General features: G+C 28.6%; 1 protein-coding gene across 13 annotated transcripts in view; it reads left to right on the forward strand.

The window, feature by feature from the left end:
- Positions 1-422: 422 nt before the first annotated feature.
- LOC142332333 (uncharacterized) overlaps positions 423-22,798 on the forward strand; it is a 64,392-nt gene continuing 42,016 nt past the window's right edge. For 11 of the 13 annotated variants that reach the window (XR_012758256.1, XR_012758261.1, XR_012758265.1 and 8 more), the window contains exon 1: positions 423-503. The gene's annotated coding sequence lies outside the window, so the exon portion shown is untranslated. Of the gene's footprint in view, positions 601-17,164; positions 17,290-22,798 lie in introns of those variants that run through there. The other 2 variants (XR_012758257.1, XR_012758259.1) reach the window with 2 other exon arrangements.

The following is a 22,798-nucleotide window of genomic DNA, read 5'->3' on the forward strand; positions in this document are numbered from 1 at the left end:
GTAAAAAAAATAAAAATAAATCAATAATAACAATAAAAAAAATATATGAAAAAATATCAGAAGTTATTAATAAAATAAAATTTTATGTACTTTTCATTTAAAAAAAAAAAATGTATATAAGTAATTTAATAGGTGAGCAAGGAAGTCATGTAGTCACATCAAATTTTTTGTTCTAAAATGTTGTTTAAAATTTCCTCTTTCCAATGCCGTTTTAATCACCTATTTCTGTTGTATATAAAAATTTGTATGATTCTTTTTGTCAACATAAGTTTTTTATTTTATAACAAAATGTGGACTTCCTGTTGTTTCGTTCATTTTATTATTTTTTCTCTTGATTATTTTTTTGTTTTGCTACTGTATTTTTTTTTAAAGTTAGTAGCATTGCTTTTCAATATTTTATAACATAACCTTATTGAGTTGAGTGTAACGTCACGTTGTTGTAAGCTAACTTGATTATGTTTTGTTAGAAGTGATCCGTTGTGGATATTTAGCAGACTGGATTGGTATAATTATTATTAATGTATCGTTCTTTATAGTGTAAATAGTTGTATTTTTAGTCTAATATGCCTAGATTGAAACTTGGTTTTAAAAAACGAAAAGGTGGGTAAAATTACAAGCTCCAACAACCCAAAATCTTTCTTCTGTTGTCTCTAGCCAAGACTAAAATTCGACCTCGAGGGACGTAAGTACTGGGATGCTGAAAGAAGGAAAATACCTTACGACCATAACCAGCACTTCCATTTCAGTAAAATAATCACGGTTGAAATTAAGCAAATTTTTAAGGTTTTATCTGATAGTGTGTAGCTCGAAAACTGTTTTATCTAGCAAAACCCAAAATGTGCCTTTTACAGTGCCTTTTACATCAACATTTTTTTATTTCAATGCCCTTTGAAATGCCTTGTCACAACCCTATCCTTTTAATTTAAAATATTTTAGTTGACTCCCCAAATAATTGAGGAGCTTAGGTGTGTTGGTCTCAAACAAAAAAAAAAACTTTCAAGGTAGGAGTGTTTCTAAATTTAATTGATATTGATATTTATGTTGATATTTTGTGTAGTATTATTGTTTTATATATATATTATAATTAAAAATAATTTTTTTTTGGTTCTATAACCAATGAAGCAAAAGTAATTTGTCTGTTTCATTCACTCATACTTATGCATCTTTCTGAAAATATTGCATCGTCATATATCTGAATGTTATAAAAAATTCAAAATTATTTTGATTTATTATGCATAACTTATTAAGTAGTGGCATGTTTAGTTTATGAAAATAATCGTAGCTTATTCAACAACCTGTTGAATTACATTCTACATAATTTCATCCAACAATAAAGTTTTGACATCCAGATCTCAGATTTTGATCAAACTTTGTATATTTAATTATTGTTTAGATATTTAATTACCAGAAAGGAATTTTTTTCTCTTAAACTCTTTACGATTTTCATTTTACAGCTGTTTTTCCAAACATAAAAGATTTATTTTGTCAAAGAGATATTTTTTAGTATATCAATAAAATTTCTGTCTTCTGATTGGAGAAATTCCTTTGTTATGTCTCTTTAAAAACAATATTTTTATTTTTGTTCCAACACTTAAGCACTGTATTAGTGGCAATGGTATCGTCTATAATCGGCAAGTTTGCTTTAGGGTCATATAGAATCTGTTTAAAAATCACAAAAAAAAGTTTTTAATACATTCTGATCATCAAATAAAACATAAAATTCTAAATTTTAATATTACATGTATTTAATATTAGTATGATTAAATTATTTGGGTGGCATTATGCTAAATTTTTGGTTATCATTAACAATAAATAATCTTTTACTCACTTTTACATAAAATATGGTCAGAAATCAGTTGAAAATATTAAATTGTACAATAATTATTCCAAATTATTACTCAAACATGCTAAAATGAACTTACTTGTAGATAGCAAGCCATCTACAGAACATAGATTTTTTTATTTTTTTCCGAAGACATGAAAGAATCTTTTTGAACCAAATTATCATGTTACATGAAAAGTATTTTTTTTTTAAATTATCATGCGAGTGCTCAAGAGAAATTAAAATGTACCATACCCCACAGAAATAAGCACTGATGGGAAATGTAGTCAGATTAGAACACACGAACTGATAGAATGAAACCTTGCAACTGAGGGTGCAAATGCAATGTGCCACTATGATCATAATTGTGATGTTCCTCATTATTAGGATTAAACAATATCATTATATCAGTAATTGAATAAATAATGCTGCAAAATGATGATTTTGATTGTTATTATATAACAATCAAAATCATCATATAGTTTTAGATTTATATAGTTTTATATTTGGTAAAAGATTTTTAAGAGGGTATTTACCCATTTTATCAAAAATATTGTCGCATGTTTTGCGGCTCGACCAGGATATTGAGAGGTTGAAAATTAAAAATGTTTATATAATTACAGTTATTGGTTTAAAATATTCATAATTACAACCAGACAATAAGTCACAAATAAGTGACAATAATAAAACAATGAACACAAATATTAAAATAGTAATTATAACCAGGATAATAGTTTCCATTTTCTATATATCTTTCAGTGAATGTCATTTCAGAATAATAAAAAAGTACAGTTATAAAATCAATAAAAGTTTAATCTAACTTTACATTAACATATACATTACTTTTTCAAACATTCATTCACACAACATAGTTTTCATTTATTTATAATGATATTATAGATTTATATTTTGTTAAACTTACCATCAAAAATAAAATTAAAAGAATTAAGGAAAACATTTACACTATAAACAATGTCTGCAAAACAAACTGTAAATAAAATCACATCTTTAACTAATACTTAGATGTTATTTAGGACTAGATTCTAGTCCTAGATGTTATTTAGGATAAATTATGTGCTCTAAATTGTAGGTATTTTTATATACAAAAGCCTTTGAAATATAACCTGTTAAAATAGTATTATTTTTACAATAGTGTAATTAAATAAAAACTCAGAAAGTGCTGAAGGTCACTCCAGCTAGAATGGTCCATCTGTTAAGGTATTATACAAATGATCTACATCTATCTATACTATTATATAAAGAGGAAGAGGGTTTTTGTTTGTTTGTTTGGGATAAACAAAAAACTACTCCGATCAATCACAAACAAATTTTTATCCGTATTTCTTAGCATAACTGTGAAGGTTTTTAAATATATTTCATCTCAAAAATTTTTGAAGAAACAACCGATCAATTGCCTTCAAATTTTCAGGATGCATTAATATTATACCATGTTAAGTTAAGCCCCAGACTGGGGCCCTAGCTCCCTTGAAGGTTAAAATATTAAAAATATTCATTAATTCTTCCCCCTCAAAGAGGATGAAGTTGTAAATTAAAGATATTCATTAAAGAAAAAGTAGATTAATCCTTTTACTGCATTATATAAATTCAACCTGATGTTTCTACTATATTATTTTTGTAATTAAACTAATCCTTTTATTGCTATTATTATCAGAAGTACTATTATAATTCTGCCAAATAAATTCTGTATAATTATTTTCATGAGTTTTTTTATCATCAAAAATTACAGAATAATTTTTTTGTTTTTTAATTAAATATGATCTAATCAAATTAGGTGAAGTAAAGTTAGGTAGGTGAAGAAAGTATTATTTCAATATGTTTTACGTGTGTTTTAAAATAATTGTTTAAATTAGCCTTATTGTTTAAATTAATCTAAAACTATTAGGAAATGACTTAAGACTCAAACTGTAACAAAACATGATTAAATTTCAATTAGCACTTACAATAGCATTTTAAAGTGTATTTGTAAAAAGAAAATTGTTCTAGTGATTTCTTGACACAATGTCAAAAAACCATTCATACAAGAAGAAGTTTGATAATTTTATAAGACTATGTAAGCTTTTTTAACTTTATGAGACTTTTTAAAAAAAGAAGGAATAAAAGCCAAAACAATAAATGGAAGCGGCTTATCATTTTAAAGAAACAGTTACAATAAAACATCCTTATCTAAAAAAATCAAAAATTAAGACACTAAAAAGCAATAGCTTTGCCCGAAGTCTTAAGCAGTTAAGAAGGCCTACAAAATTTTTAGGAAAATCTAGTAAAAGAAAAAAATTACTTTATGAAAAATCCAAAATAAGCTAGTTCAGAGAAATTGAAAAAGATCTAAAATTATTAAGTATTTCCAATGAAATAATTTTTGACAAATAAAACTAGTAGATAAATCTAAATTTTCAAAGAAACAGAAAAGGAAACAGTGGATGAACATAAGGAGAGAGAAGTTAAAGGAAAGAACAAAAGAATTTTATAAAAGAAAGAGGTCATGACAGGATGCGAGATCCTTAGGAGGTCCAATCGCAAACAAAAAAAATAAGAAAAGAAAAAGATTTTCATGAAGAAAATTATTTAGTAAAAGAATGTAGTTACACTGGTAGAAATGTTTAAATATACATTCTGATCTTAAAATGGCTAGCAACTATATCAAAGTGCAGTTTCAATTATGATGTGTTTTTTGGGTGGGGGGATAGAATACTTGCTTTTATTACATATAAATATGTAGGCTGCTTTTAATTACATACAGACACACTCAGAAACATTTATTGTGTGTTCATAATGTATGGGCACACACAAACAAACACAATAAATATATTACTTATGTTCATAAATTATAATAAAACTTTAAATAACTTTTCATAAACCACATCTCTACCCACAATGGGGATAATTGAAAAAAGTTTAATGTAAAGAAAAAGGGTTATGACATACCATTTTAAAGATCATCAAAAAACAAAAGTTTTGACATAAAAAATGATCATACAACTCTTACCAAAATGGAGGCTATTTAACACCTTTCACAGCTAGTTTCAATAGTAGCTTATAAACATAAAAAGCGGGTTTCTGCGGTATGAATTTCTTTCATACCATAGAAACAGATTATACTGTAGACCACTTTTGAAAAACATTAAACAGCTGCCATTTTGATTAGAATTGCTGTAACCTTTTGATTTTATGGCCATTTTTTTATTATTTTTTTAATGCTCTTTAAAATGAGGCCTTATAACCCTACCCTTCCCATTAAAATTTTTTGATTAAATCCTATGCCCCTTGGGTGGTTCAAAGTGTGGTGGTATTATTATGAATTGTTTTGAGGAAAAGCAATAACTAAATCTTATTTTTCTCTGGTTAAGGAGTAAAAATTTAAAAAAGAGTTGTCATACTTGTGAACACTAAATAAATGTGTATATAGTTGTATACAATCATTCACAATTTTAGATAAGAATGCAAAATTCAGTATTCTAGGTTGCATAGTTTTTCAAGTTAAGGTGTAAATTTTATTCATAAGAAATTTTAATTGTTTTTAATACCTAAATGTTATAAAACAAAAGAAAAAGATAATTCTTTAATGGTTACAATAACAAGTGTAATTTTCTTAAATTAAGTGATTTCGGTCTTTAAATGCAAGGAGGGATTAAAAGATTCAATAAGAAAAGTTTTATCCAGTATCCATTAAATTTTATTCATTAAGTTTTAAATTTTATCCATTAAATTTTATCCAGATTTAAAAGAAATTCTTCCGTAATAACAGAGAATTGTAAAAAACACCCAAGAAAAAAATGAGTAGAAGAAAGACAGGTGAGTAAAGGAAATGGAAATATATAATATTCTTATTTGGGTGAGGATTGTAAGAGAAGTGGATATTTGTAGAATATATTCTGTCATGTGAAAAATTTAAAATGAACTGCATTTAGATGAATATGAAGAGGATACATGAAAAAATCGCTGATCCATATATATATATATATATATCAGATTACATTTATAATATATCATTTATAATATTCGATTATCATTTTATAATATATCATATTACATCTATGGGTAAAATATGTATACCCATATATGTAAAAATGAAAATTTTCAGTTTAAATAAAAAAAAACTGATGTAATGAAAAAACACATGAAACATAATAATATAATCCAAAAGAGGGAATTTATACATTATTTACTTGCTTACTACTTTTCATAATATAAAATTTTATTATTGAAAGAACTTACCTAGTTTACGTGTAAAATTCCTTACAAAACGGTTGTTTACATTCATATACTCCTGATATACTGAATACACATAATAATCAAGTAACAATATTAATACTGATTCGACAACGTTAATGGTTAATAAATTATCAGAAAAAAATATTATATATAAGTTTTGTTTATTTTCATTACATCGCTTTATATAATGGAATAAGAATATTATAAAAATATATAATTTTTCATCACTGTAATACACATTTTGACACACGTAGTCGTCAAAACAACTGTTTTGACGAATTCGGCGCGAACCAGGTGGATGGACGAGTAAATCGAATACATAAAGAAATTACGCCATTTGTTCCATTCTCTGTACGCAATCACCACTACGTACAAGTTACCACAGTTTTATTTTTTTTTTCACTGATCGTTCAGAAGCTATCTTTTTTTTACTATTATTTCCTTATTAATCTCAATTAATTAGTTTTAATTATCCAGTTAATGGTTTTTATATTAAAATATTTTTAAACTATTTTCAATATAATATATTTAAAAATGTATTTTTTAAATGTAATTAATAATTTTTTTCACAAAACAAAAAAAAAAAATACAATAGGATTTATAACTGACAGTTCGATTTGGTTCGCTTTTAATTTTTATCTTCAATTAGAATTGCATTATCTTAAATAAATTTTAATGGTTTTCTGAGGAAAAGAAATTATGACTATTAAAAAAGTAATCAGGTATACGTAACTTTGTTGCTTTACAAGCTGTTAACTGCCACCTTGACTGTAATTAAGTAGCGTTTAATGATTTTGTAGTCTAGGAACTCTTTATAACTTTATTTGAAAATAAATAAAGTTTCACATAATAAGTAAATATCCTCGATGAATCGGGAGCTAAAAAAAAATTAATTGGTTCTGAAACCTCTTCAAAATTTGTTGAAAAACAAAATGTTAAATTTCTCAGTAAACAAAACCTATTCATATTTAATTTATTCTGTAGTGAAAAGATTACTTAAATAATGACAATCTACCATCGCTTACGCTGTACTAAATATTTTACAATTCCATTTCAGTGTTTCCGATATGTGTGTCCGCTATAGACTAAAAAACTACTGGACCGATTTATGCGCGGGGAAAAAGGGAGAAAGGCAAGAATAGGAAAAGGGAAACAGGGAAAAATCTGAAAAGGAAAAAATCAAAAAAGGGGAAAACGGGAAAAGGAAATTGAAAGGAAAAAGGAGTAAAAGAAAGGGGAAAGAGGAAGGGGGAGGGAAATAAGGGAAAGAGAAACGGGGAAAATGGAAAAAAGAACGTGATAATATGAAAATGGGGAAAAGGAAATGGGGAAGGGGAGGGGAAAAGGATAAAATGGAAAGGTTAAATTTTATGAAGTTCCGTAATGTTTTTTTGTTAATGCTCTGTCTAACTTTCAATTGTGTCTATATTTACTCAAATATAGCGCATAGTGAAGCATGCCGAGTCTGGTAGTTCAAATTAATAAATTATTTAGATAAAATAGATAAAGAATATTTGTTTTAATAATGCGTGATGAAGATAAGAGTTGTTTGCCGCGCTGTCTAGCCAGCTTGTCGTTGCTGACACAGTTATTTTGTAAACATTCCTCACACCAATCGACCACGAACGTTCAAGGTTAAGAGAGTCTATCACTTTTATAGATCCCTTACGCAATAGCAGGATTGAGTGTTATCTTATAAAACAATTAAATAAAGTCAAAAATATAAAATAAAAGATGCAACTTTACACTGTACGTTCGCTTTCATGGTCTAATGGTTTTTATTTATTTATTTCTGAATTTGTTGTCGCCTTAAGAATTATTTTTATGTGCGAACTAAGAATTAAATATTAAAAAAAAACCGCTAATTCAAAGAGGGGAACCCAGTATCTTCAGTTTTTTTAAAAATCTGTTAACCTTTTTATTTTTTTGTTTAACCTCTGGGACTACCGTCAGGTATCGGTTCAAAGGATGAAATTATTGATTTGTAGCGTGTGTGAAAACGGCATTCCTGACCGGGATTCGAACCTGGGACCTCCAAATGAAAGGCCGAGGCGCTAACACTCACGCCACGGAGGCCGGCAATGAGGCTGGTTAACCTTTCTTTCTTTTTCCTGTTTAGCCTCCGGTAACTACCGTTTAGATAATTCTTCAGAGGATGAATGAGGATGACATGTATGAGTGTAAATGAAGTGTAGTCTTGTACATTCTCAGTTCGACCATTCCTGAGATGTGTGGTTAATTGAAACCCAACCACCAAAGAACACCGGTAGAACACTTATCTAGTATTCAAATCCGTGTAAAAATAACTGGCTTTACTAGGACTTGAACGCTGTAACTCTCGACTTCCAAATCAGCTGATTTGGGAAGACGCGTTAACCTGTGGCTGGTTAACCTGTAGATATGTAAGATTACGTCTAAACTGAGAAACGAGCCCGAAGTTTCCAGCGTGTCCAATTAGTTATTTTTCAAAATTTCTATTATGAACTTATTTACAGATGATTCTTACGTAAGTAAAATTTAACTGTGTAAGGAATAAATCGATTTCGTATCTAATATTTATATGAATATAAGCGATCTGAGGAATAAGCATTACGCAAATAATTCTGTGCGGCAACTAAGAGTCAATCACAGGGTATTAACGTTATGAACAATGGTTTTTTTTTTCTAAAATGATACTCGGGTAAGCATATTACGCTGCTAACTTTCTCCAAGTTGAGTAAAAACCTTAGATCTTCAGACTATGAGTAACGTTCTTTTAACTGGCAATATCCAGATAAGCATTAAACATGCGAGCTAAAGTCCAAGCCAGGAATCGAACCCAAAACCCTCAGTATATCATTCGGTTGTTCTATTACGGAGGTGACAAAATAGATTACAAAAATCTGACATCCTACAAAATTTAATTCCATTTCACTTAAAGAACTTTAATATAATTTTTGGATTAAATTGTTTCATTCGCTGAGAGCCAAGTATTAGTTAAAAACGACGAAATATATTTTAAAATATCTAAATAAAATAAAATTACGCTTTACATGTATAGTAAAGTGAATTAATAAATATATCTACGGGTGTATGTACGCGCTTACACTCCCATTTGATTTGGATATTGTAGACGGGCTGAACCGTGAAATATGGAGGTCGGCTAGATGTGATAACTTTGAAATTTAGAAATAATACTAATCGTTCATTACCTCCTTACGTACCATTCGCGGTTTCTATAATCTACATCATAAAAGATGTGGTTCTGTTATTTTTATTTTTGTTAACGTTATTAGAGACTGCGCTATTATAAATTTCCTAGATCCTATCCGGGTATCGAATTTCGAACTTTTATTCTAGCAGGTAAAGTAGCTACTTCTCTAATAGCATGGAGGTCATGTTACATCTAAAAAAGATTAATACATTTTTTTTTAAATTCCTGATTTGATATTTAAAAAATATAGTAACACTTAATAACAAAATTGTATGTGCGCGCGCGTGTGGGTCCGTATTTACATGTACTATATATTGAGCTTGATTACGTATATAAAATAATTATTATATGTAATTAAATAATAAGTAAAAATCTCGTTATAACCCCTTCGTGTATGGTTGGCTGTTGTAGTAATATATCTATTTACAGTTAAAATAGATTAAAATAAGTTAAAATTTATTCTCTTTAATATTTATCTAATTATAAGTTCGGCAAGATTAATAGTAAATTTTAAAAACAATTTAATTTTAAACGACGCGTAATGGATGGCCTAATGTTAAAAAAATTGATGGCGAATGAAACAGTTTGCGAACGAAATTTTCGATGGAATAATTTTTTATGATAATTTTGTTGTTTATAACCTAGTGTTTATCAATGTCTATCGATGACGGTCGAATCCGTAGTGGGGGAAGTGGAGAAGCATCATGAGGGTAAAGTAACGAAATTCACACAGATGTTTTGTCTTCTAGTTAGTTATTGGCGGGAATTATCGGTAGATGACTGAATACGCAGTGCAATTATGCCTCCACTTAAGTGTTGTTTAATCTAACCACTTGTAACATCATCTAATTTACATCTTTTTACAGAGATATTCCGTATTGCTGATTAAGGTGAGTTGTATTTATTTTTTTTTAATATTATTACAATTTTTGGAACAATAACTTGCGGTTGTTTTATTCTTTGTTTGAATTACTCAAATTATTTATTAGATTAAAAATGTTAGATTCCAGTTAACGCCGATTGATTTTTACAAAATAAATTAATAAATTTAATAATAATAAATAAATACATTTGTTGTATTTATCTCTTAATAATTTATCCAATAGTTTTATATAGTGGCTAAACAATATCGAAAAAATAATTAAAGAGAAACAAGTTATATGTTAGGTTGTATTTAGGTTATTTGGCCATTAACAACGGTGTATATAATATTTAACTGAACTGATATAAGCAAAGGGTATTTCGTGAGTGATATATTAGATATATTTCGTTTTAGATGTTTTAAGTCGGGTAACGAGAATGAAGCGTGCTATGCAAGAAAATAATTCGCGTCTGTATCGTTATCAAGAATATACTGATTTATTTGAGCTCCTGGGTTCGACACCCAAAATAGCTTACCGTTTCTTCACCGATCTCAGTTAATGTCGTTAAATAAGTATACTCGGGAACATCACAAAAATGTGAAAAAAACTATTTTTTGATAAATTTGTAAAAATATTTTTAGAAATTTATCGGCGTAGTTTTTATTTAAAATATATATTTAACAATAATTAACCGTAAGAAAGGAAAAAAACATCGGTAGTGAGTTTGTAGAAGGCGACCGATATTTTATAATCTATGTGAGGTTCTGAGTTCGATACAGAGTAAGGACTCTGTATAATCATATATCTTAATAATTATGCCTACATAATATTTTAAGCAGAAATTATTCGTAAACAGTACAACGACATATATACGACAAATAGTTCATTACAAATTTTTATATTTAACATTTCCCGTGTTTAATTTATATTTTAAAGCTAAATTTAAAAAAAAAATCACAAAATTGTTGAAAATGTATAGTCGATCATTCTTTTAGAGGAAAACTATTTTTAAGAAACATTTAACCTCCTTAGATCGATCGGTTGATAAATTAAGCGACTGATATACCGATAATTCTGGGTTCGAATCTCGGCATCGTTTGGCATTCCTTATCGGTTACAGTTCATCTAATTCTTTACGTACAATTATAAACGACGCGAAGTAAAGAAATTACAAAAAAACTATGTTTCTTTGGCTGATCAAAGGAGCACTGAAATTAAAAAAAAAAATTGAAGTAACATAATTTAACGATGTACTCGTATTTTCGAAATAAAATTCTATACGCGTAATTTTTTATTACTACAAACGACGTTGTAATTTTTCATCTCGTCGGGAAAAATCTTTGGATCAGAGGTTAAATTTTACGTAAACTTTTAATTTGTCGTTACCGTTTTTTTTTTTTTGTTATAATTCCAACGAGAAATTTTTTAATGCTTTTTCACGAACGAATTAAAAAGCGTCGAAAACCTTAACAGTCAATTTTTTTATTACAAAGTTTTTGTAAAAATGCACTTTGAGTGAGAAAATTGATAAAAAAACAAAACATGTTTAAGTAGCCCACCGCATACAGAGAGTGATGGAGAGGGAGTGTGAGAGAGGGATTGGGAGAGCGAAGGGGTGAGTGAGAGACAGTGCTGGGAGAGTGAGAGAGAGAATGGGTGGGAGAGAGAGTGAGGGTGATGGAGAGGAATTGAGAGACGGGTGATAGGTGGTTGAGTGTGGTGGTGGAGTGGAGAGGGAAGAGAGAGAGGAGGTGATGGAGAGTAAAAGACAGGGCGAGATAGAATAAAAACATAAAAATACATTTTTATTATCTAGTAAAATTTGTTATAGCAAAGGTTTTGATATAACACGTTCTGAATGAGAAAAAAAATTATATTTATTTAGAAAAGTATATTTCAGTATTTATATATAATTAAAATTGAAAATTGTGCGTGCGTGTGTGAGTATACAAATAAATAAATAATATAATGTTATTTATAAGAGATAATAAAATTTACTGAAACTGAAAATTACTTAAAAATTATTTAAAATACCCGTTCGCTACGGTTAATATACAGAGAATACTACTCTTAATGAGTGGTACATAAACGCACCTCTAACATTTAGCGATTGACAGGTGCTATGTTGCCATTTATACTGACTTTTCCTTCCGCCTTGACCGCGTACCTGCCAAGTTCGGCATCAGGTAATTTGCTGCGTTGCGTTTGACTTATTCAATACCTCCAAGCTTCCAAGCAAGATGAATACAAAAAAATCATTTTTAATAAAATTTTTATTTATAAAAAAAAAAAAAAAAATTAATAAAATTGTGTTAAATTCTCCATTTGACAATAAGGTTGTATTTAATAACTTTTTTATTTTAATTTTTAGTTAGTAAAATAATCACTGATCTTATACATCCGACCTCTCAGTTAACCGGAATACATATTTTATTTATCCGTAAAATTTACATAAATTATTGCTTGTTTTAAGTACTCGAATTATCAGAGAGATTTTCTTGCAACAAAATTCAAAAATTAATTCTGATCCAAATTATATATAATCTGAGATTAATGTTTATTAAAACGTTGATTATTCGGACCTCCATATCCCAAACATTTTGCGACTTAAAAGCGATGACAAATCTAAGAGAAAAATAAGTTTTTTAATACTGAAATAATATCGTTTGTTGAACCAAGATTCAAATTTAAGCAAATGTGTATTTATAACGAAGGTATTCGTTATGTAATTTCACAGCCGATGGTAAACAGTGACGCAATGCGCTAGCATTTCACTTTATCTTCCTCAATCATAGATTTGTAGCGTATGAAAAATACCAAGTCTTGCTGAGATTAAACCCAGAACTTTCCATTGATTCTATCACTCTTTCCGTCGTGCGAATTTCCTCAGCTTCATTCGGGAAATATTATTATTCTGTTTTATATTTGCGCTAGGTATATGTTCACACTTTTTCATCATCTTTTATTCATTTACTAATTATTAAATCGTAACAAAAATAAAGCTAATTAACCAACCCGTTAATTTAAATAGTAATCGATTCCTCGACTGTTCCATTCACAAAAGGTTTTTTCTGCATTTACACCCTCAGGCTGCGTAAAAATAAAAATTATAGGAAAGCAACTTGGAAGTCGTAACTTTTTTATGCATTTTACTCAAAATGTATTAAACTTTCTAAATTAATGATCGTCTACACAATTTTATGGGGCCTGGTGCATATAATTTTTTGGCATCTTATAAAATTATCTTTTATACGCTTTTTATTATTCTTATAATTTTGAAATTGAAAAAAAAAAAAAAAAAATTGTACTTAAATTGTATTATTTTTTTACTTATACTTATCCGAGACATGATTAGGCATAAATGTGCCGCAAGGTTGAGTGACCATTGAGCAGCGCCCGTGCGAAGTTAGGTACGGTAATTAATTGTACTAATTGCATCTTAAGTGAAAAATAATATTGCTGTCTCTTTTACCCCATACCGAGCGTGGGAACGCACGCGCAGGTTCGGAGAATTTCAGACCTTTTTTGTTGTAGAGAAATGCGGTTGTGTAAGCCTCGACATTTGTTATCTTATTCGATCTCTTAGGAGCAGGTCGTGTTAAATATAAACGGTTTGAATATTTAATATTTCCTTTTTTAAATATGAATGGAACCAACCGGATGGAGATTCAGGCAACTTCGATTATTATTTAGTATTTTTGTTTTACTTTACCTGTATGTAACGGTTTGATCTTTTTTTGTTAATCGATGCGTTCCCGTAAGCTGCGAAGTAATATTTTTGAAAAAAAAGACAATCAGTAAAGAAAGAATGCAGCTAATTCGCGTAACATATTCTTATGCGAATATGTTTACTTCCAATAAGAAAGGGACAACTGACTGGATTACGTACATAGCTCTGTTTAACGCATTTCTTTTTTATTTTACGCAAGTTCGATATTTATTTCATCGTTTAACGCCTACAGGCTCATGCTCAAACTTAAAATTGTTTTTTTTTTTTTAAATATGACAGTGAAGTAGATAAATATTTTCGTACGTAAAAAATTAACGGGATTCGAATCTAGAACCTTTCGGACATGTCAGTTATGTGATACATTTAATCAGATAAAGTAAAATAAAATGTACATTTTTGTCAACCAGAACGGTAGTAGTAAAAAAATAACCAGAAAATTGTCCTGTTGCCATTTTAATACGTATTATACGTCGACTGTGTTAGTTAAGCGTGTGTCAGTTGACCTGAAATTTCTAATGCAAAAGGATGGATCCGTGATTTACAAAAAATATTTTAAATTTTGAGTGTTGCGAAATTAAAGAATATTGAAGGGTGCGCGTACACACAATATTTTTATTTAACTCTTACTCGTATATATTGTTAAAACAGTGTGAGGGTAATATTGCATCTGAAGTTCTTTTATTCCGTTTTATTAAGTTCTTTTATTCTTTATTCCGTTCTTTTTGTACAGTAAATAATTCTGGGTTCGATTTCCAGTTACGGTGGACATTATCTTACATTATTATCAGAATTCATAACATGAAAAAACAAAAAAAAATAATGTAAAAAAAATGCGCGAGTAGAAAGTGACGTTTTCCGGCCTCCGTGGCGCGAGAGTTAGCGCCTTTTATCCGGAGGTCCCGAGTTCGAATCCCGGTCAGGCATGGCCTTTTCACACGTTACAAAATTGCCATTTCATTTCATCCATTGCAATACATATCGGTTTTCTTTGAGAAAAGAAAAAATATAGATACTTGTATGTTGTCAATACGAGTAAAAAAAAATTGCTATAAATATTCGTTTAATTTAGCGCGAGATAACTTTATAAATTAACTAATCATCGGCGGAACTGCTCGGCGAAATGCTGTTTACAATTCCTTTGCTATGAGGCTTATGGATTATTTTTTATTTTACTTCTTTATTTTTTTTTTAATTTATTCATAGTATTTTTAATTGAAATTGTGTTAAATAAATAAAAATGTCTTCTGAGGGAACATCAAGTCTATTCTTTGACGTTATGTAATATTTATTTTAATATTAAGTATGTGATTTTGTGCTGAAACTGGGAATCGAAATCGCGAATTTCAACTTGTAAGTTTTTTTTTACTAGGTAAAACCCAAATAAGTATTTTTAAAACCGAGAATCCCCGAATTTTCACTACATCAATCTTTTTTATTTCTTCTTTAGTTTTTTTAATGAACTTATATATAGACAAAACTTGCATTAGAAAAATTGAACTCTGTGGGAATCAAATTAAGTCTAAATTTACTTATTTAATTTTTTTATAAGGATTATGCGTGCAATTAATAACATTTCTTTAATTGAGTCCTCAATTTAAGATAATTTTTTTAATGCATAAAACTCATACAAATATTACATACGGACTGATGCCGACCTGTAACCGAACTCTAAAAATTAAATATAAATTTAATACAAAGAATTTAATGTTATTTAAAAGTAATTCCAAAATTTGTTTTTGAACATAGGGCGGTTAACGATAAGAACTAAATTATACGACTCTTCAACTCGACGAGTACAAAACCTGACTGTTCGCAGAAACGATAATACTATTTTAATTCAATAATTTATTATTATTAAATAAATATTCGCTACATTAGGTCGGAGGTTGTGTGTGGAAGTATGTTATTGAAATTTTGAAATGAATTAAAATTTCAGGCCTGACCGGGATATGAACCCGGGACCTTTAGGATGAGAGGGAAGATATTAATACTCCACCTCGGCGACTGGCGACGTCATTAGTTGATACGTGCTGAAATATTAATAACATTAACTTACTCATAAACTTAAAAGAATTGTAATGAAAAAAAAAACACGCAATACATGTGAAATTTTATAGGCTATGATTTTTACTGACGATTAACAAAATAATTAAACAATTTAAATAAAAAAATTTTGCTTTCACCGGCTTATTTAATTTATTTTTTTTGTTTTCTCATAAGCATTATACGTAGATGTAATTATTGAGAAAATACTAATTCTAAACCGAAAACTGAACCCGAGATTTTCAGTTTATTCTTATTTTTAATATGTGAAACCTGGCTAAACAAATTGTGATCCGGTGTCCAAATCAAGAATCAAACCCGTGACTTTCAGTATATAAGTTGGTTTCTTTATTGCGTTAATGAGGTGACAAAATCGATCACAAAAATGAAACGAGACGCGAAAAATTACTTTGTGATTTCTAAGTATAATTTGTGAATAAATCCTTACTAAATGTGTATTTGTTTTATAGACGGCTGGACTGTACTGTGAAATACGGTAGTCTGCTTGAGATAAGTTTAGTAATAATCGTTTTATATCGTGAGTCCCTTATGTACTATTCATTAATATTTGTTATTATCTATATTAAAACAAATGTTCCTGTTGTGTGTTTTTTCTGATTAATTACTAAAGATTGTATGGATTAAGTTGTAAAATTGTCTTCAGATCCTGACAAGGAATCGAATCCGACGCCCTTGGTGTAGCAGGCAAGCACGCTACTTTCTGTGACACTAAACTGGTGACATAAGATTTTTATTTTTAATTACACTATTACATTTTTTAAACTGTTGTTTTTATATTAAAAGAAATAATAGCAGTATTTAGTAAAAAAGCAAAACATTATAACGGACGCTCAGTAGTGTTTTATTTTATGTCCAAGTGCAATTATAAAATATGCGTCAGTGTAAATTATATCGTAAATTGAATATTAGGTAAAACGAAATAATTTAAAATCTTATCATTATCGTTGGTTACGTTCCTTTGTTAACGTGTGCATAAGTTTAAGCGAAAATTTGGTTTCTATTATTATTCTAGATAAAAGTTTTCAAATCTGAAAAAAATTAATATTCAGTTATCGGTGTCGGTTGTTATTATGAGAGATGAAACGGTGTAGTATAGGAAATTCATTTTACAGGGCGCGCTTATTTTCATTTCTTTCTGTGGTAGTAGCATAGATTTGTCATTTGAACGCAACGCTAGTTGCAGTGGTGGGGAACGACAGAAAAAATTAAGTGTGTGAGAGAACGAAGCGTATGATATCCTGCAGTCTCGGGCTAATTAGAAAGAAATTACAGATGGCGTGCGATACGCAGGTCAATTTGGATTGTTGTGTCTGTCGTGATTCTTGTTTACCATTATTATTTCTTAAACATTGTTTATTTTAGTTAGATGATCTCATTATTCATTGATGTAAGTCTTTTTTATATTAATATTATTGTAATATAGCTTAAAATAAGTGTCATTATTTTTTTTTGTTTTATCCATACTTATCACGTAATGAATTTTAGAATACAATTTGCACTCTTATTTTTACAAAATAAATTATTACTATTTATCTCTTATATCCAAACATTTCTAACATTGTTTTCTATTTTTAATACCAGCGAAATAATATCCCAAAAATAAACAGAAATGAAACATTTATTAATTTATAGGTTGGTTATACATTTTAGGTTAATCGGCCAATAAATAATTAACCAAGGAAATAAAATTATTGTATTGTACTCGTGGGTTAAGCAAAGTATGAGCAAATATCAAACCTCTTTTTGCCCTAAATCATTATCAAACTAAAGAAAAATTTACGCTCGATATACTCGTAAAAATAATAGTACGCATTTTACATACTTACAATGTAGTATAATCATGAATTTGTAACTCGCCAGTTTGATTTTTGTATTGTGCAAAATTGTTGATTAGGAAAAAAAGATTACGATAACTTTTGTTTTTAATTTTGTAAAAGTACTTTTTAAGAAATAAATAATTATTTTGGTAGAGTAACTGTCTGATAGTCTTTAATTACTACTCTACATTCCACACAGACTGGAGGCTTGTGTGTAATACACAAGCGTACACTCCCTCTCACAATCAAAATTATGAGCAAAGTTATCGGTTAGTAATTTTTTTTTTCACTCTATCTTTGTTAAGAAGCCATCTTTTTATTTAAATTGTTAGGCTTTTTTACTTCCTTGTACGAAATAAAGAAAGTATTGTGATCACGAAAAATTCCTGTTTTCAAATTTCAACAGAAATATCCATTTTGACTAGTTCGGCGTGACGTCTGTACGTACGTATGTATGCATCTCGCATAAATCAAATACGATTAGCCATAGAATGTTGAAATTTTGGATTTAGGACTGTTGTAACATCTAGTTGTGCACCTCTCCTTTTGATTGCAATCGACTGAACCAATAAAGTCCAAAAAAATTTGAATTTAAAAATTTTTCTTAACTGCAGTAATAAGCCCTCGATGAGAGATTTTTAACGATATGTCATAAGTGATATTTATTTTCATCGGTTCCAGAATTATAGCCAAAATAAATTTTAATTAATGAAATATTTGGATCTTACAAGGGGAAGGCACATCGGTTCGAATTCGACTTTATTGAATTTTTTAACTTTTTTTATTTTCATTTACACGGTCTTAATGTGATGAATAAAACTGATAGCCGGATAAGCATATTACGCTACGAACTTTTGCCAAGCTGAGAAATACTCTTAGATTTTCAGCCTAAGGGTAACGTTTTTTTTAATTGATAATACCCAGAAAAACATTAAACATGTCAGCTATCGTTCAAGCCAAGAATCGGACCCAAAACCCTCAGTATATCATTCGGTTTTTCTGTTACGGAGATGACAAAATAGATTAAAAAATCCAACAAAATCCGAAATCCGTCTAAATCTAATTCCATATTATTTAATGAACTTTCAGTTTATTTTTTGGATTGTTTCATTCATCGAGAGCCAAGTATTATTTAAGAACGACGAAATATATTTTAAAAGATCTAAATAAAATTAAATTAGGATTTACACGTGTAATAAAGTGTATTAATAAATAGATCTGTGGGTGTACAATATCCATTTGATTTTGATATTGCAGACGGGCTTAACAGTAAAGTACCGAAATCGGCTAGATATGATAACTTTGAAATTTAGATATAATACTAATCATTACCTCTTTACGTACCATTTGTAGTTTTTATAATCTGTCATAACAGATGTGGCTTTGTTATTTTTCTTTTTGAGCTGATAACTATTAAAGTAATTAGAGAATGCGCTATTATAAATTTTCCAGATCCTAACCGAGTAACGAATCCGGAACATTTAGTCTAGCAGGTAAGCAACTACCTCTCTAATATTGTAGAGGTCACGTTACATCTAAAAAAAAATAATACTATTTTTTTTTTAATCCCTGATTTCATATTTAGACAAACACAGTAATAGTTAATAATAAAAAATGTACGCGTGGGTGAGGGTCCGTATTTACATGTACTATATTTATATCTACTATACTAGCTTGATTACTTATATAAACTGATTATTAGGTGTAATTAAATAATAAGTGAAAATCTCGTTATAACCCCTTTGTGTCTGGTTGGCTGTTAGAGTAATACGTACATTTATAGTGTAAGTGAAAATTTATTCTCATTAATATAAGTTCCGCAAGATTGATAATAAATTTTAAAAATAACAACAGTAATTTAGTATTAGACAACGCATAATGGATGGTCTGATGTTAAAAAAAATTGAGGGTGAAAGAAGCAGTTTGCGAACCAAATTTAAAATGGAATAATTTTGTTGTTTAAAAGTGTGGTTGTTGTGTCTATCGGCGACGGTCGTTGAGGTACGGGAGGGGTGAAGGAAGACAAACGCCATGATTGAAACTAAAGAAAAATAGTCATGCAGTTATTGGCGGGAAATTGTCGGACGTAGATTACTCAATTCACCGTATTTAAAGCCTCTAGTGAACAGTGTTGTTTAACCTAATCAACGCATCCATTGTACATCTCTATTGGTATATTCCGTATTACTGATTAAGGTATGTTTTATTTGCTTTTTTAATATTAGAATTTTTTAAACAATTATTTGCAGTTATTTTATTCTTTGTTTGTATTATTCAAATAAAATACGAGTAAATTAAGCAATATTTTTAACAAAAATTCTTTCGTATAAAGATTAGAATTACTGAACAAGAAAGCACTTCAGTATAATGTAAATACACCTTAAATAAAATTTCACATAAACACATACACAAAATATTTTATTAAACCTCCTCTTTGAGATTATTGAGTGCGATGTAACACCCGATAAACCGTCTTTATTCTGTTCGTTATTTACACACAACTACTGTCATTGTATTTACTAAATTAGTATCTACTCAATATTCCATTTTAAAAATATTTATAATTAAAAATGTTAGAATCCAGTTTACACTTGTTTATTTTTACGAAATAAATTAATAATTATTTATCTTAATAATGTATCTAAATAGCAGTGAAACTGTGTCGAAAAAATAAATAAAACGAATCACGTTATATATTTGTTATATATATTAGGTTATTCGACCATTAATTAAGAAGGAAAGTAAAATATATTGTGTATCAAATTAACTGTCTCATATAAGCAAAATGTATTTCACGAGGAAAAAGAGAGTTTTTAAGTATCGAATTTAATATTTCATTTTAGATATATTAACAATTTTTAAGTCGGGTAACGAGAATGAAACGTGCTACGCAAGAAAAAATTTGCATCGGTATCGTTATCAAAAATATACTCTGATTTACTGGAGCTCCTTAGTTTGATTCCCAAGTAGCTTACCGTTTGTTCACCGATCTCATTCGTGTCGTTAAATATTCATAAATGAATAGATTTAAGAGGATAGGTAGTTTGACGAACTTATCATTGTTCTGTCACTCAAGAAAATATTTTTAAATAGCGAAGGAAATAGTGAATATTTGTAAATAGTGATATTTTTTGAATAGTGTATTTTTTAAATAGTGCTCTCTCTCAAAAATTTGAAAATTTTATCTGATTTAATTTTTGTAATTACAAAGGTTTTGCTATAACAAATTTTGAGTGAGAAAAAAAAAATTATATTTATATAGAACAGTATATTTCAGTATTTATATATAATTAAAATTGTGCGCGCGCGCTTCGGTTACTATACAGAGAATACTATTCTTAATAGGGAGGGAGCTTGTATATGAAACAATTCTAACATTTTGTGATTGACAAATGCTATGTTGCCATTTATACTGATTTTTTTCTTCACCGTTTACTCTTTACCCGCCAAGTTAGGCATCTCTTATTTTACCCCGTTGCGTTTAACTTATTCAATACTTTTACATAATAAATCTTCCAACCAGTAAGGAAGATGAATAAAAAAAAAAAAAAAAAGTCAGTCTTAAATTCTCATTCAAGAATATGGTTGTACTATTAATGATTTTGTCGTTTATGTAGTAGTGTTAAAAAGTTTAAAAAAATCATACTTAATAACTTTTTTGTTTATGTTAATTTTTTTATTTGTATAATACAGTTAGTAAAATGATCACCGATCTTATACATCCGATCTCCTGATTAACCGGACCTACATATTTTATTTATCCGTAAAATTTACATAAATCATTGCTTGATTTAAGTATTCGAATTATCAGAGAGATTTTCTTGTAACAAAATTCAGAAATAATTTGTGATTCAAATTAAATATAATCTGAGATTAATGTTTATTAAAACGTTGATTATTCGGACCTCCATATCTCAAACATTTTACGACTTAAAAGCGATGACAAATCTAAGAGAACTTTGACAAATCTTAAATAACCTTTTTGTTTATGGTAATTTTTTTATTTGTATAATACAGTTAGTAAAATGATCACTGATCTTATACATCCGATCTCCTGATTAACCGGACCTACATATTTTATTTATCCGTAAAATTTACATAAATCATTGCTTGATTTAAGTACTCGAATTATCAGAGAGATTTTCTTGTAACAAAATTCAGAAATAATTTGTGATTCAAATTAAATATAATCTGAGATTAATGTTTATTAAAACGTTGATTATTCGGACCTCCATATCTCAAACATTTTACGACTTAAAAGCGATGACAAATCTAAGAGAACTTTGACAAATCTTAAATAACCTTTTTGTTTATGGTAATTTTTTTATTTGTATAATACAGTTAGTAAAATGATCACTGATCTTATACATCCGATCTCCTGATTAACCGGACCTACATATTTTATTTATCCGTAAAATTTACATAAATCATTGCTTGATTTAAGTACTCGAATTATCAGAGAGATTTTCTTGTAACAAAATTCAGAAATAATTTGTGATTCAAATTAAATATAATCTGAGATTAATGTTTATTAAAACGTTGATTATTCGGACCTCCATATCTCAAACATTTTACGACTTAAAAGCGATGACAAATCTAAGAGAACTTTGACAAATCTTAAATAACCTTTTTGTTTATGGTAATTTTTTTATTTGTATAATACAGTTAGTAAAATGATCACTGATCTTATACATCCGATCTCCTGATTAACCGGACCTACATATTTTATTTATCCGTAAAATTTACATAAATCATTGCTTGATCTAAGTACTCGAATTATCAGAGAGATTTTCTTGTAACAAAATTCAGAAATAATTTGTGATTCAAATTAAATATAATCTGAGATTAATGTTTATTAAAACGTTGATTATTCGGACCTCCATATCTCAAACATTTTACGACTTAAAAGCGATGACAAATCTAAGAGAACTTTGACAAATCTTAAATAACCTTTTTGTTTATGGTAATTTTTTTATTTGTATAATACAGTTAGTAAAATGATCACTGATCTTATACATCCGATCTCCTGATTAACCGGACCTACATATTTTATTTATCCGTAAAATTTACATAAATCAT

This window comes from Lycorma delicatula, chromosome 11, assembly GCF_047948215.1.
Source record: "Lycorma delicatula isolate Av1 chromosome 11, ASM4794821v1, whole genome shotgun sequence".
Lineage (NCBI taxonomy): Eukaryota > Metazoa > Arthropoda > Insecta > Hemiptera > Fulgoridae > Lycorma > Lycorma delicatula.